Below are 13262 nucleotides of genomic sequence, written 5' to 3' on the forward strand. Positions count from 1 at the left end.
GCATATATATATATATATATATACACACACACACACACACACACACACACACACACACACACACATACACATACACACACACTATATTTTAATGGACTATACCTAGTCTGGATAAATGCTTATTTTGAGATTCCGGATAAATAAATCAGTATTTATCATAATAGTAATAATTATTTAGTATTACATGAATCTAATCTCACGTTATGTTAAAAGAGAAGTGAAAGAGGACAACAAAAGGTAGAAAGAAAAAATTTCAAAAACAAAAAGATCTATTTGAACCAATTATACCAATGCTTAAACTATTTTGTTTGTTCCATCAGCTGTTCATTCTCTATTTCCTAGCAGTACAATGTTAGGAGACAAGACCAGACCATAGGCCAACTATTTTTCTATTATATGGTAAGTCATTCTCCAGGACAGTGCTATGATGCATATTACTTAAGCCATTTCAATAACATGTAGATTCTTCAGAAACGGTGAGCTATCAAAGGAAAAAGCCATCCAGATAACAAAACAGCACAGACGGCCTACGGGCAGCTCCCAAGTTGCCAGTACAAAATCCTGCTGAGTCTGTCAAAGAGCCAGATGCTGCTGCCAAGGAGGGGAGGGGGGGTGGGAACCCACCTTCCACAGCATGGTATCTGGGCCCTGTGATGGTGAAGAAATGAACCGAACAATGTGATATGGAGTAACTGGCAACCTGCCACTTGGCCATATCCTTTACTGGTTATTAACCATTTATTCACTGAACTGTAAGAATACTAAAACACAAATGTGTTTTTAAACTGCTACTCATTAAAGCCCCAATTCATGAAAACATTTAACCAGATGCTTAATTTTAAGCACACACTTAAGCACCCTTCTTGAATCAGGATGCTTTCCTGAATAGGAGACTATTAAACTGCCCATTCATGTCACAAATGAGAGAAAGAATATAAATGTAATGTAAAATCCCCTTTTGTCATGCTGACTGGTTGTGACAGATTATAATGAAAAGTTTAAATCAGGAACTTATGATCCTTCAACACTCAAACAAACTGACCCTACAGGGAGAAATAAAGGAGGGGACAGCGGACTCCTGGAACACAGAGAAGAGCATGTATACAGGGGACCTGGAATGGCAGCGGGGGAAAGAGTACATGCACTGCTGGGAACTGGCACAGACATATGGTAGAAATTCAGTTCCTGCCCCAGGGAGATCATGATTTCTAACTATCAGAGGAGTGAAATTCTGGAACAGCCTTCCAAGGGGACCAGTGGGGGCAAAAAAACCTAACTGGCTTCAAGACTGAGCTCTGTAAATGTATGGAGGGGATGGTATGATGGGACTGCCTACGATGGCATGTGTGTGGCCCATTGGCCACTGACAGTAGCAAAAATCCCCAACTGCTGGAGACAGGACACTAGATGGGGAGGGCTCTGAATTACTACCGATAATTCTTTCTGAGGTATCTGCCTGGTGGGTCTCGCCCACATACTCAGAGTCTAACTGATCACTATATTTGGGGTTGGGAAGGAATTTTCCCCCAGGTCAGATTGGCAGAGACCCTGGTGGGTTTTCGCCTTCCTTAGCAGCAGGGGGCACAGGTCACTTGCAGGTTTAAACTAGTGTAAATGGTGAATTCTCTGTAACTTGAAGTCTTTAAACCATGATCTGAGGACTTCAGTAACTCAGCCAGAGGTTAGGGTGTATGTGAGGAGTGGGTGAAGTGCTGTGGCCTGCAATGTGCGGGAGGTCAGACTAGATGATCATGATGGTCCCTTCTGACTTTAAAGCCTATGAGTCTTTGAGATCCTAGTTATGACAAAATACAATAGATGTGTGGAGATAATGAAGTCTCAGTTGGACTTGCTAATATCTAGCAGATGAGTAGGCATCATAAGATCTGTCTGAGCAGGGCTCCTGACTCCTGCAGAACTAGTAAATCAACCTAACAAACTTTCAGCACTCATTTAAAAAACAACCAACACATGTTGCATCCATTTCAGTGGGGTCTTCCAAAAAGCATTACACTTTATTTACAAAAATTTCACTTTAAAAAATGCTAGAAAATGTAGAAGTGACAGGTTAAAATACCCAGCCAATTTCTCCCTGCTGCACGGTCATGAATCACTCACTATTACCCATCCAACCTTAATGTTGCCTCCTACTACATTCAAAATTATACCAAATAAAGAGTTAAGAATCCAGTTCCTTATTCAAAGAATAATTTTCCAATAATCTCAAAGCAATCTGTTATTTGATATTACATAGAGTGATCATAAGTAAAAAAGTGATATGTGACACTAGTGAAGTAAATGCATCCTTCAACTTATTTTCAAAATTTGACACTTCTGTGAAAATTATAACGCAATTGCTGGGCTTTGGATAGATTCAGTGGATATACACTTTATACCTTAAACTATTTTGTAATGAATTTTTTTGTTTAAGAATAGAGTAATACATTGCAACATCCACAATTGTTTGGGACAGCATTAATAGCTATACTGTGCCTGTTCCTCTTTTGGGTCCAAATATGTGCCTCCTAAAGTCATATGAACTTGTATCATGGACTTCAGTAGAATTAAAAAGAGACATCGCATGTTACAGTGGTTGTGTACTCCTCAAATATTATTTTATCTAAATGGCAAAGTACTACAGTGGTGAAGCAAGTCCCATATAATAAACTATTCCTAAAAACAGTTATGTGCATTTTGTCAGTGTTTAAACCCCAGCGTCTTTTAAAGCCAATAGAGAATAAGAAAAATTCAGATGTAAAATGAAACTGTCAAGTTTTGGCTGTTGGCCAGTTTTACAGGGGAAAAAAAACAAACATAAAATACTTTCACCAGCACAGTTATGAGAGATTTTGTCATAAGCAAAGGACAGAGTCTGACAGCAGAAACTCCTTTTCGTTTGGAAAACAAATGGAAGTTTTGCAAAATGGTCACACTGTAGAAATAAGCATAATTTTCTTCAGGTGGAGGATAGACAGTTGAGACATTTAACCCTTGCCCAATTACTTAGAAATCTCACACACACTATAAACTCTTACCAATCTGAAAATACTATACGTGAAATCCTGGCTCCACTGAAGTCAATGGCAAACCTCCCATTCAGTGGAGCCAGGATTTCACCCATTGTGCCAACTCATCTGTCAGAAAAGGGTAGATAAGCTTTTAATATAAAACAATAACTACGGTTATTTTTAGTCACCTTTTACCATTTCCTTTATCTTTTATCCAATTCCTGCCCTCTCCCAAAGATCATAAGCAGCTGAAGGTTCAGTACTAAAATGACTTATTTGATTTAGTTTTCCTTACACCTCAGTCATTTTTGGACCACACCCTTCCCCCCCACAACCCTCTTTTGAATGGCTGGAGTCTAAACTAAACAGAACTCAGGAGAACTAATTCACTTGCGATTTACTAGTATAATTAAATGATCATTTATTGTGCAGCATTAAAGTCCAGCTTTGCAATGACTCATCCCATGTACAATGATGAATCAGAGCTTTATGCAATCAGTTTGAGCACTAAACTTTTTGAATCTGCTTTCCCGAATGTCAGCCTGAAGTTAACTCTGCTTCTTTTAGGTCACTGTTGTGTTTTTATTTTGTGGGGCATTCAGGGTTGTTGTTTTTTTTGGGGGGGGGGCTGTTTGTTTGTTTTGCAATCAGGCAGAGAGCAATTTATGGCAGGAGAGGGAAGGCAAGTGCTGCAGAAAATGATTTCTTCATTTGTTTTCCACAATTAGAGACCTGAGTTCAAATTCTGGTACTGGTCACAAAATAAAGTTAGTTGGCCATTTTATCCCAGTCCCCTATTCGTCACATTAGAAAACAAGATAGGTACAGAATTTTAACATTTTCAATTTAAGGTGCAAACTTTTAAAAGTGAGGGTAATTAACCATTGGAACAACTTACTAAAGGTTGCAGTGGATTCTTCATCACTGGAAATTTTAAAATCAAGATTTGATGTTTTTCTAAGAGATATGCTCTAGTCCAAACATTAATTTAGGGAAGTCCTATGGCCTGCGTTATACAGGAGATTAGACTAGATGATCACAGTGGTCCCTTCTGGCCTTGGAATGTATGAATCTAGATCAATAGGTCTGGATTAATGGTTAGAAATGAGGTGATTTGGTAAAACCAGGTAAGAAAGAGGGCTGATTGCTTGACCATAGTATGCCTGACTTCACCAACAGCTGTTAGTCCCTCACTTATTCGTACTTGTTAAATGCCAACAACATTCTTCGTGCTGTACAAGACAGAAGCAAATATAGCCCCGGCCCCAAGGAGCATTCAAATCTGAACAATGAGCATCACATTCATTCACAACAACAAAAATTAAAAAGGCACAAAAATAGCATAATCATAGAGAATGAGACACAATCATGCGTATTTTGGAGTTAACGCCCCTGGAGTTTTTATACAACTTTAGAAAGAAACTCTTTGGATACTCTTTGAGTGTATCAGTGAAGAATATGCAATCCATTGTGAAGCGATATACTCAACATCCACAAACCTGTTTATTTGTCTGGGTCATTCATATCGAAGATCACATCACTGCCTTCTTTAACTTTATAATCTGTTGCACAACTGAAAGTTAGAAACACACACACACACACACACTCACTCACTCTACCGGAGGCTAAATACAGAGAAGGTGTGTCTTGAATATTGTAGTGGTTTTTTTTAAAAAGGATCTTTTAAAATCCTTACAGGTTTCCAAAGAAATTTCAGCTGTATTCAGTAAAGCTTATCTACAAATATTACACTTCCTAGTTTCTAAGTCAGTTGTTCATGTTTTCAAGAATCTGAAAAAATTTCACTTAATCACGGCTACAACACCTCCGCACTCTTTCAATTCTTAAAACATGGGCCACATTAAAGAACAATAATAGAGAGGGGAGGGAAATTAAATGCCACAGCTATACAATCCCATCTGATTAATGTCTCCCATTGGCATCCTCCTGCTGAGTAACTAAGATTATGTGTCCAAAAACATCATAAGCAGGGCAAGGTGCCTGAGAGGATGAGGCGGGACCTACTGCACTAGGCGTAGAAGGCCCTAAAGGCCAAAGAATGCAGAAGTTAAAGCAACAGCAGTCTTCAGCGCCTAGAGACGTTGGGGGCTGACCTCACATTATGCCCTGACTGAGGAATCATCTCTTTCTGCCCATGAAGAAAATCGAGACTAAGTGGAATGTGTAATTAATCAATCTTTACCAGGCATTAATCTTTACCAGTCCTGTCTGCTTATGCGCCTTGGCAATATAGAATTGCATGTATTTTACAAAGTTAGCATTATGAATTTGTTTATGTCCCTACAAAGAGAAAATAAAGACTCCAGTTTTCTAAAGGTTAAGTAGGACTCTATGAACATTGAGGGCACATCCATATTTATTTTTTATCATAAGGTTGGAGGAAAAGCTGGGAAGGGACATATCTGGACAGAGCTGGAAAGGAGATCATGCTTTAGTAAAGAAGAGAGATCAGGGCCTTAGGATTCTAGAGAGAAAGTTGCAGGAAGGGAGTGGAAATGAGAGACCTGCTATTGCCTTAACTTTCCTTGTTGTAATGTATCTTCTGTGTGAGCAGATACAAAGGGGCAACTCTCAGGGTTTCAAACAGGGATTTTCATATCTTGTTGATAAGGTTAAAACTCAAGCGGGAAGCCAACCATCTAACCAGTGGGTTAAAATAAAACACTGTCCTGGGGAACAAACACATGAGTATTCCTCTTATACTTCCTCTATGGGCAGAGGGCTGCTTCTTGAGAAGTCCAGAAGAGAAGGGTTCAAGTCTGCAATTTTTACTACAATACTTTGCAAGGAGCACTAGTGCGCAAATATCAGACCAAATACATAACAGAGAAGAGAGGACTCTTTTTCTTTCCCTGGAGGCTTGTAGCATTAGAACTGTGTCCAGCATGCCCAACTTTTCACTGGTCTTCTTTAGTTAAGCTTTCCCTGCTCATGGTCCAGGTAGACAGAGATGAGCTGTATTGTGGTGGAAGAATGGGTCATGAGAATGATCTCAAGCTACAATGGGGATGGGGAGTTAAAATGTAGGCACTGTGATAGACCCAGGCCAGTTGGGTACAGCAGAATAGCAGAAGGCAGATATACTGGCCACTGTATTAACAGTTTTCTGTTCCCTGACTGACCAGAGCAGGGGCTGCTCCAGGCTAATGAGAACACCTGACTCCAATTAACCTGCAAAGAGTCAGGTGAGGCCATTAAGCTAATGTGACCACCTGACTCTAATTAAGGCCCCGCTGATAGTATAAAAAGGGCTCACTCCAGTCAGGCAGAGGAGAGCCAGGGAGAGGAAGTGCAGGTTAATGAAGACACCCTCAAGTTATTGATAAGGGAGCCCTAAGGTAAGGGTGCAGAAGGGAGAAACAGGAGAGCTGTGGGGAAGTGGCCCAGGGAAATGTAGCAACTCTGGCAGCGAAAGGTTGGCTGCCAACAGCTGCTACCATTAGGGTCCCTGGGCCGGAACCCGGAGTAGAGGGTGGGCCTGGGTTCCCCCCAACCCACCACTACAGGAACACCTCCTTGGAGGGGAAGTCAGGCCCCTATCAGGACAGGAGGCTAAACTGTTCTAAAACAAGCCCTAGGGACAACAGAGACTGTGGGAGTTCTCTCACCAACCTCCTTGCTGTCTTATGATGAAAAGGGCTCAGTAGACTGTAACCCTGGCCCTAGAGAGAGAGAAGGGCTACGTGGAGGGTCACAGAGAGCCACTGAGGCTAGCATATACCACCTAGAAGTGCAGGACCCACAGGGACAAGGTCAGAGCTCTGCACAGCACTTCTCCAATATTATAGATGATTGTTTGCAAAATGGGGTCATCCAGCCAGCCTTGAAACTATAAGAATTATTTTTGCTTTGTTCTTTTATCATTACTTTAAGACTTTAGCCCCTCCACATGAAATATACTGGAGAGGATGCATAAGCCAGAGTGAATTTCCAGGAAATGAAGAATACACATATGCTTGGTTGATCTCGTAATGAACTGGGTGCACAATTGTTGCTTGTCACAAAAAGTCTATTTGCTCAAATTTTTCCACAGTGAGTTTTACAAGTTTTTCTTAACACTCCACTCAGCAGGATGAAGTTTTCTTCTGCTTAGCCAGCCTGTCCTGAGATTCTCTTCTTCCATAATACGTAGAGGTGTTATTCATAAAGGTTTCCTTTTGGCCCTCCAAAATAAGCACAGAGTTTCTTTCAGTCAGATTTTACTTTTCATGTTCCCATGTTGGTTTACATAAGCTATGACTGCAGTGCTGTTGGTTACCAGTGGGATGTAATGCTAATAGAAATTCCTCAGGTTGAATATAGCTAGCCCACCATTTACATGAAGACACTGGTGTATATTTTTCTCTTTATCTCTATTTCCCAGACCAGTCTCCCAATATGAATTTGCAAATCACTTGAGTCTTTTCTGAGTTTTATGTTGGCATCTGCTTAAGGGTGTTCTCCCATTTGACTGAATAATAGAACAGATTTTCACTTGAAAAGCAAAATACAACCTAGGATTAGTTCTTTACTTCTTTTCCTTGGAGTTTTAACCTAGGTACAATTGTTGTAAGAGTCCACAATGGATTTGTCACCAGGTATTAAATCCTCAGTCCTGAGTCTGCTACCTTACTGCATATGCCAACTACATTGAGCCATAGTTCACACTGATGTTAAACATCCACGCCTAACATTCTTTAACACATTAAACATACATATAAACCATCCCTAAATTGTGCTTTATAAAGAACCCGTAACAAAAATCAGAAGATGCTGATTCTCTGGTGCTAGGGCACCTTTTCTGGAAGTACCTTATGTCAAAACATTGCAAGAATTTTACTATCATCATACCCATCTCTCTCTCTCTCTCTCTCTCTCTCTCAAATGAACGTGCTCTTCTGCTTAGCTCAGTTTTCTGAATCTTACATGTTCAAAACTGTGTATGGGGAGAGGGAGAAGTCCACGAGGTGCTGAATGTGTCCTGAGAATTACACCGTGCTGTCAACTCATTTCATTAGGAGCTGAGACCACACAGCACCTTACAGGATCAGGCCCTTTATCAGTCAGGAGCATGACTTGATACTAATCAGGAACTTGGTAGTCATGCCCCTCCTTAAGACACAAACAAGCTACAGGCAGTATAAAGACAATTATTCAGGACAGGACCCACAGGGATATCAGTGCCACACTCATAGGATTAGACTTTAAACCACTTCTTTTATCTCCTGAACATAATGTGATGGCATAATTAATAAGGTCAAACTGGTTATTACTACTAATAGGTTCTGCATAACTCTTGTGATGTGGACTAGCAGTTGTAGTGATTAAACAATACCAGTGAAATTGCCAAAACAATCAAGTGAATTTCTATGCTTCACTGGTTAATTTCTGGTTTTAAAACTGAACAGATGGAGCTCGTGGGCTTTATTCGATGTCTTGGACTTCTTTTAATTAGATTCCTGTTCAAGCTTGTCTGCTTGCAGAACATGCAGACCCCAGGTTTAAAAACAATCTTGGGAATCCCATTCCATTGGCTGGTAGAGACTAATGTGTCAAGGAAGTGCTGTGTTTTCATCTCTTGGGAATTGTGCCTGCTGCTTCAGTTTTAGGAAATGGTCAGCCAGTAAACAACAGCCTGGTATTAATGAGATATTCTGAAGATGTAACTGTGCCGTAGCCAAACACCAAATTAATGCATCAGTTCATCATGAGGCTTAAGAATTTCAGAACATTTTTGTTATATTTATCCATCACGAACATTCTGTATGCCATAAACTTTTCCTTTCACATCTTTATTGTCCTCTGGCTACAACAGTCAGTTTTACTTCCTGCTTGTGATGGTTTATTTTAGGATTCCATGGTCTTTTGGAAGAACACAAGAAAGGCAGCTAGAGTCAAAATTAAAACAACAAAAAATGTCGGTAGCTGCTAAGGATTCTAACAATTCAGATGAACTTTACTTACAAAATGATAAATAGTATCTATGCCCCCCAAAGAGTTAAAAAACACAGGGTGCTACACTGGACCAATCCTGCGATTCTTCAGCAGGCAAACTCCCATCAACTTCAGGATCGGGCCCAGTATAGTCTTTTCTTAGTTTAAAAAAAAAAAAAAAAGAATTCAGGCCAACCAAAAAGGAAAATAAAGGAACAACCCCGGTAGATTGTTTATGCAATACATAATTTGATGTCAGTCACCTAAAGGGTTAGATTCCAAGACAACAGTCTGGCCTGAGCATGGTGCAGTGCATTAGTTGTGCTTTTCCTGGAATGAAGGCTGTGATTCAGAGAGACCATATGCCCACTGCACCACTGCCGTGCTAGCTGGGTCACAATTTGACCCAAAGTGATTTGCCAGTGTGGAAAAGCAATCCTATCTGAGGATTTTAAAAGGGACACCAATTTAAAAAGAAAAAAAAGTTGGAAGTAGTTGCCTGTATCCACCTGCCAATATTTATGGTGTTACAATAGAGTTTCATGTTTTGTAAAAGTTACTGTCTTTTGTTTCTTTCAGTTCTACTAATCTTAGGCATTACTTGTGACAACAGTAGGACTACAAAGACCAGGGGCCTAGTTCTCTTTGATCCTGCACCTTGTATAATCATTTACATCTGTGCAAAGCAGATGTAAAATGCTATCAAATCTGAATTCTCCACTCACTGGAACTCACTGTAGCTTTTTACACTCACTGTATAGAAGCGTAAATGAGTATGCAATGGGACTACGACAGAATGAGCAAGGTTGAAAAAGAAGGGCCTTAATCCTCTGCACAGACGAGTGAGGGCTCTGGACAATCCAGCTCCACGTCAGCATGATGCGCGCAAGTATTCACAGGATTGAGCCTTAAAGAGGCTCGACGGAAGCAGCTTTATTGAGGTTAGTCATGGGGCTCCTCCTGCACAGTTCCTACATAGCTGTATTTCTTTTTCTAATTGTTAGGCACTGCAGAACTCAAACTGGGTTGCCAAGCAAGAACTTTATCCTCTGTGTCACCACACTGCAGAGTCCACGGAGGAAAATGCAGCAAACGCCCCACCAAAAGATGCTACACCCGCTGACTCAGCAGCATCCGGTGATTAGGAGCAGGCTGCTGATTGGACACCATGGTGTATAAAGTTTCCTGTTCCTGTCCAACCCTTTGTCTGAGCAACTAGTTCTTCAGAAGCAGAAGACCCTGCTTCTTTGTTGGGCTCCTACTCCTTGTTCTTGTTACCATATCTTGTCCCCGCTCCTGCTACCCTGGCCTGATCCCTGCTGCTGATTCCATCTTTGACCCTGGGCATGAGTTCTGACTCCAACACCGGCTTAATCCTTGGTGTGGCTCGAACTCGGACTTTAAACTTTGGCATGATTCACAACTGTGACCTTGACCCACCCGAGGCTCTCACCATTGGGTCAGACAGACTCTTTATGGCCCTGACACTTACAGCTCAAGGCACCCCAGCAGCTCCACATAATTATATATATAAAATATATATATTTAAATGTTATGTCAGTAAAACAGAACTAAGGAGCAATTCAGAAGAATCAGAAATATGAATAAAACAGCCTACCATCACTCCTTTATAAAATATCCTGGGTAAACATCTGTGATACATGAAGGGGGAGGGAGCTACTCCTCCCCCTTCATGTATCACATGCCCCCCAAATCACAGATGGTGCTGGCCAGCCTGGTTCAGGTCAGGTCCACACCAGCTGGGATTTCTTCCTGGAGGTTTAGGAAACAGTTAATAAGATACATGCACCTCTAATTTTACTAATAATTACATGAAATGTAAAAAGTACCGTTTAGTTCTTCAAGGACTACAATGACTTAAAGAACATTTTTACCTGGCTGATTCTGGGAAACCTTCCCAGGAGAGTGCATCAAAATCCTTCTTGGTCTGTTCTCTGCTTGCTTTACCTGTAAACAGGGCCGGCTCTGGCTTTTTTGCCGCCCCAAGCAAAAAAAATTTTTAAAAATCGGGGTGGCCAGAACGGCAATGCAAAAATAAATAAATAAAAGAAAATTAAAAAAAAAAAAAAAAACAACCCTGCGGCGCGGCCGGAGCGGCAAAACAGGAAAAAAAAAAAAACCTGCAGTGCGGACGGAGCCAGGGCGCAGGGGGACTCCCTGCGCTGCAGACGTGCCCCAGGCAGCGGAGTGCGCGCCCCGGCTACTGGGGGGGAGAGGGAGGGAGCAGGGGGAGAGAGAGAAGGGGGGCGGCCAGGGCTTCAGCGGGGCGCTTGCCATGCGGCCCCGACCGCTGCGCTGCCTGCCGGGAGGGCTCCGCGCCGCTCCAGTCGGAGGGGAGGGAAGGACGCAGGCTGCCCCCTTGGCTGGGGCAGACGGAGCATGCAGCCCGCTCCCAGCAGGGAGCTCCCCTCCTCCGTGCCACTGCCCCCTACAGGGCGGCCGGATCGGCGAACAAAACAAACAAACAAAAAGCAGCCGTGCCACCGTAGGATTGGGCGGAATGCCACCCCGTAGAATCTGCCACCCCAAGCACGAGCTTGCTCAGCTGGTGCCTGGAGCCGGCCCTGCCTGTAAAGGGTTAACAAGCAAAGGACAGACCAAGAGGGATTTTACAGCTACCTGGCTGGCTGGGTGTCCATCAAAGGGAGCTACTCCTCTCCTCCCCCCCTTCATGTATCACATCATCTTTAAAATGCCAAGAAACAACTTGACTCCCACAGCAGAAAAAAAAAAATATCATGCAAAATCTGCACCAACTCTTTATAATGCACCACAGATACAGATATCTTCCAAATGCCACACTGACCCACAGTCATGAGCTCCAAATGGTGACTAAGGCAGAATGATAGAATATGCATCATTAGAATTAGAGTCTAGTACAGTGATTGTCAACCAGGGGAATGCATACCTCTGAGGTACCAAAAGTCTTCCAGGAGGTACATCAACTCATCTAAATATTTGCCTAGTTTTACAACAGGCTAGGTAAAAAGCACTAGTGAAGTCAGTACAAACTAAAGTTTTATACAGACAATAGCTTGTTTATACTGCTCTATATACTGTACACTGAAGTACAATATTTATATTCCATTTGATGTATTTTATAATTGAATGGTAAAAATGAGAACATAACCAATTTTTCAGTACTAGTGTGCTGTGATACTTTTGTATTTTTAGGTCTGATTTTGTAAGCAAGTAGTTATTAGGTGAGGTGAAACTTGGGGTATGCAAGACAAATCAGACTCCTGAAAGAGGTATGGTAGTCTGGACAGGTTGAGAGCCATGGTCTAGTATAATTATTTCCTTTGGGGCAGTAGGGGATGGGGGCTATGCTTTGCAACTCTTGAAAGTGACTTTTGTCTTGGATTCAGGGACGGTGTACTGTAGATGGACACCAAAATGCTGCATCTAGCCCTCCTTGGACAGAGGGCTATTTGCCTCAACATGAGGCTGTTAGTAGCAGGGAAAGTAAAACCCAGAGGACATTTTATTATGAGCAAGTATAGACAGGATTTATCTGTGCTATGATACAAAATTACAAAACTTTGGTCAAAGGCAACTCTTTCTGGAGTCAAATGAAACACTCCCATTGACTTTAATAAGAGTTGGATCAGGGATAAGTAAAGACTATGAGGGTTAGTCTATTTTGTAACCAGGTTTATAAATTGAAAATTAAATACAAACAAACCTTGCATCATTTATTTGGTATCTGGCTCCTTTGCTTCCCACTCTTTGCTTCCCACTGCATCCTGAATTAGAAGCACCCAGGACAAGGAGTATTTCTTATGCTTAACACTGCCTCTGCTGCTCCCCCAGTTGAGGAATTCTTGTGTTATTATTCTATATGTTAGTAGAGCGGTCAGTCTGGAAAATAAAAACATTTGAACATTTGTAAGTATCAAATTGCTTTGACCAGTTAAATTTTCAAAAAGGTTTCACATTCAAAACACACAGGTACATATACAACATAGGTAGCTGGGGCTGTTTGTTTTGTACAGACACATGCACATTTTGTGTGGGAAATTCAGATGCACCTATTGCAAATAGCTTTGAAAGCCAGGGGCATATTGCAAACTGTCAATGCAGAGATGGCCAACCTGCACCACGAGCATCAAGAGGAATTATTGCTGAGTCATCCAGAATCCCTCCAGAGGAGCACACGGTACAATGTCAACTCCATCACCCTTGCAATAGGTGCAGAATTCTCTCCCCTCTCTCCATTCACGCAACTAGCTTGGCTTGCTGGTCAGTGTGTGGGAGCATGTCCTACACCAGTATAGCCTCATCTGGATGGTTGAGGCA

General features: G+C 41.7%; 1 protein-coding gene across 2 annotated transcripts in view; it reads right to left on the bottom strand.

The window, feature by feature from the left end:
* Positions 1-13262, bottom strand: part of TIAM2 (T cell lymphoma invasion and metastasis 2) — a 234088-nt gene that overhangs the window by 168099 nt on the left and 52727 nt on the right. For both annotated transcript variants that reach the window (XM_026649744.1, XM_026649741.1), the window contains exon 2: positions 12649-12824. The gene's annotated coding sequence lies outside the window, so the exon portion shown is untranslated. The remainder of the gene's footprint in view (positions 1-12648; positions 12825-13262) is intronic.

Source organism: Terrapene carolina, unplaced genomic scaffold, assembly GCF_002925995.2.
Source record: "Terrapene carolina triunguis isolate 2854851 unplaced genomic scaffold, T_m_triunguis-2.0 Scaffold85, whole genome shotgun sequence".
Taxonomy (NCBI): Eukaryota; Metazoa; Chordata; order Testudines; family Emydidae; genus Terrapene; species Terrapene triunguis.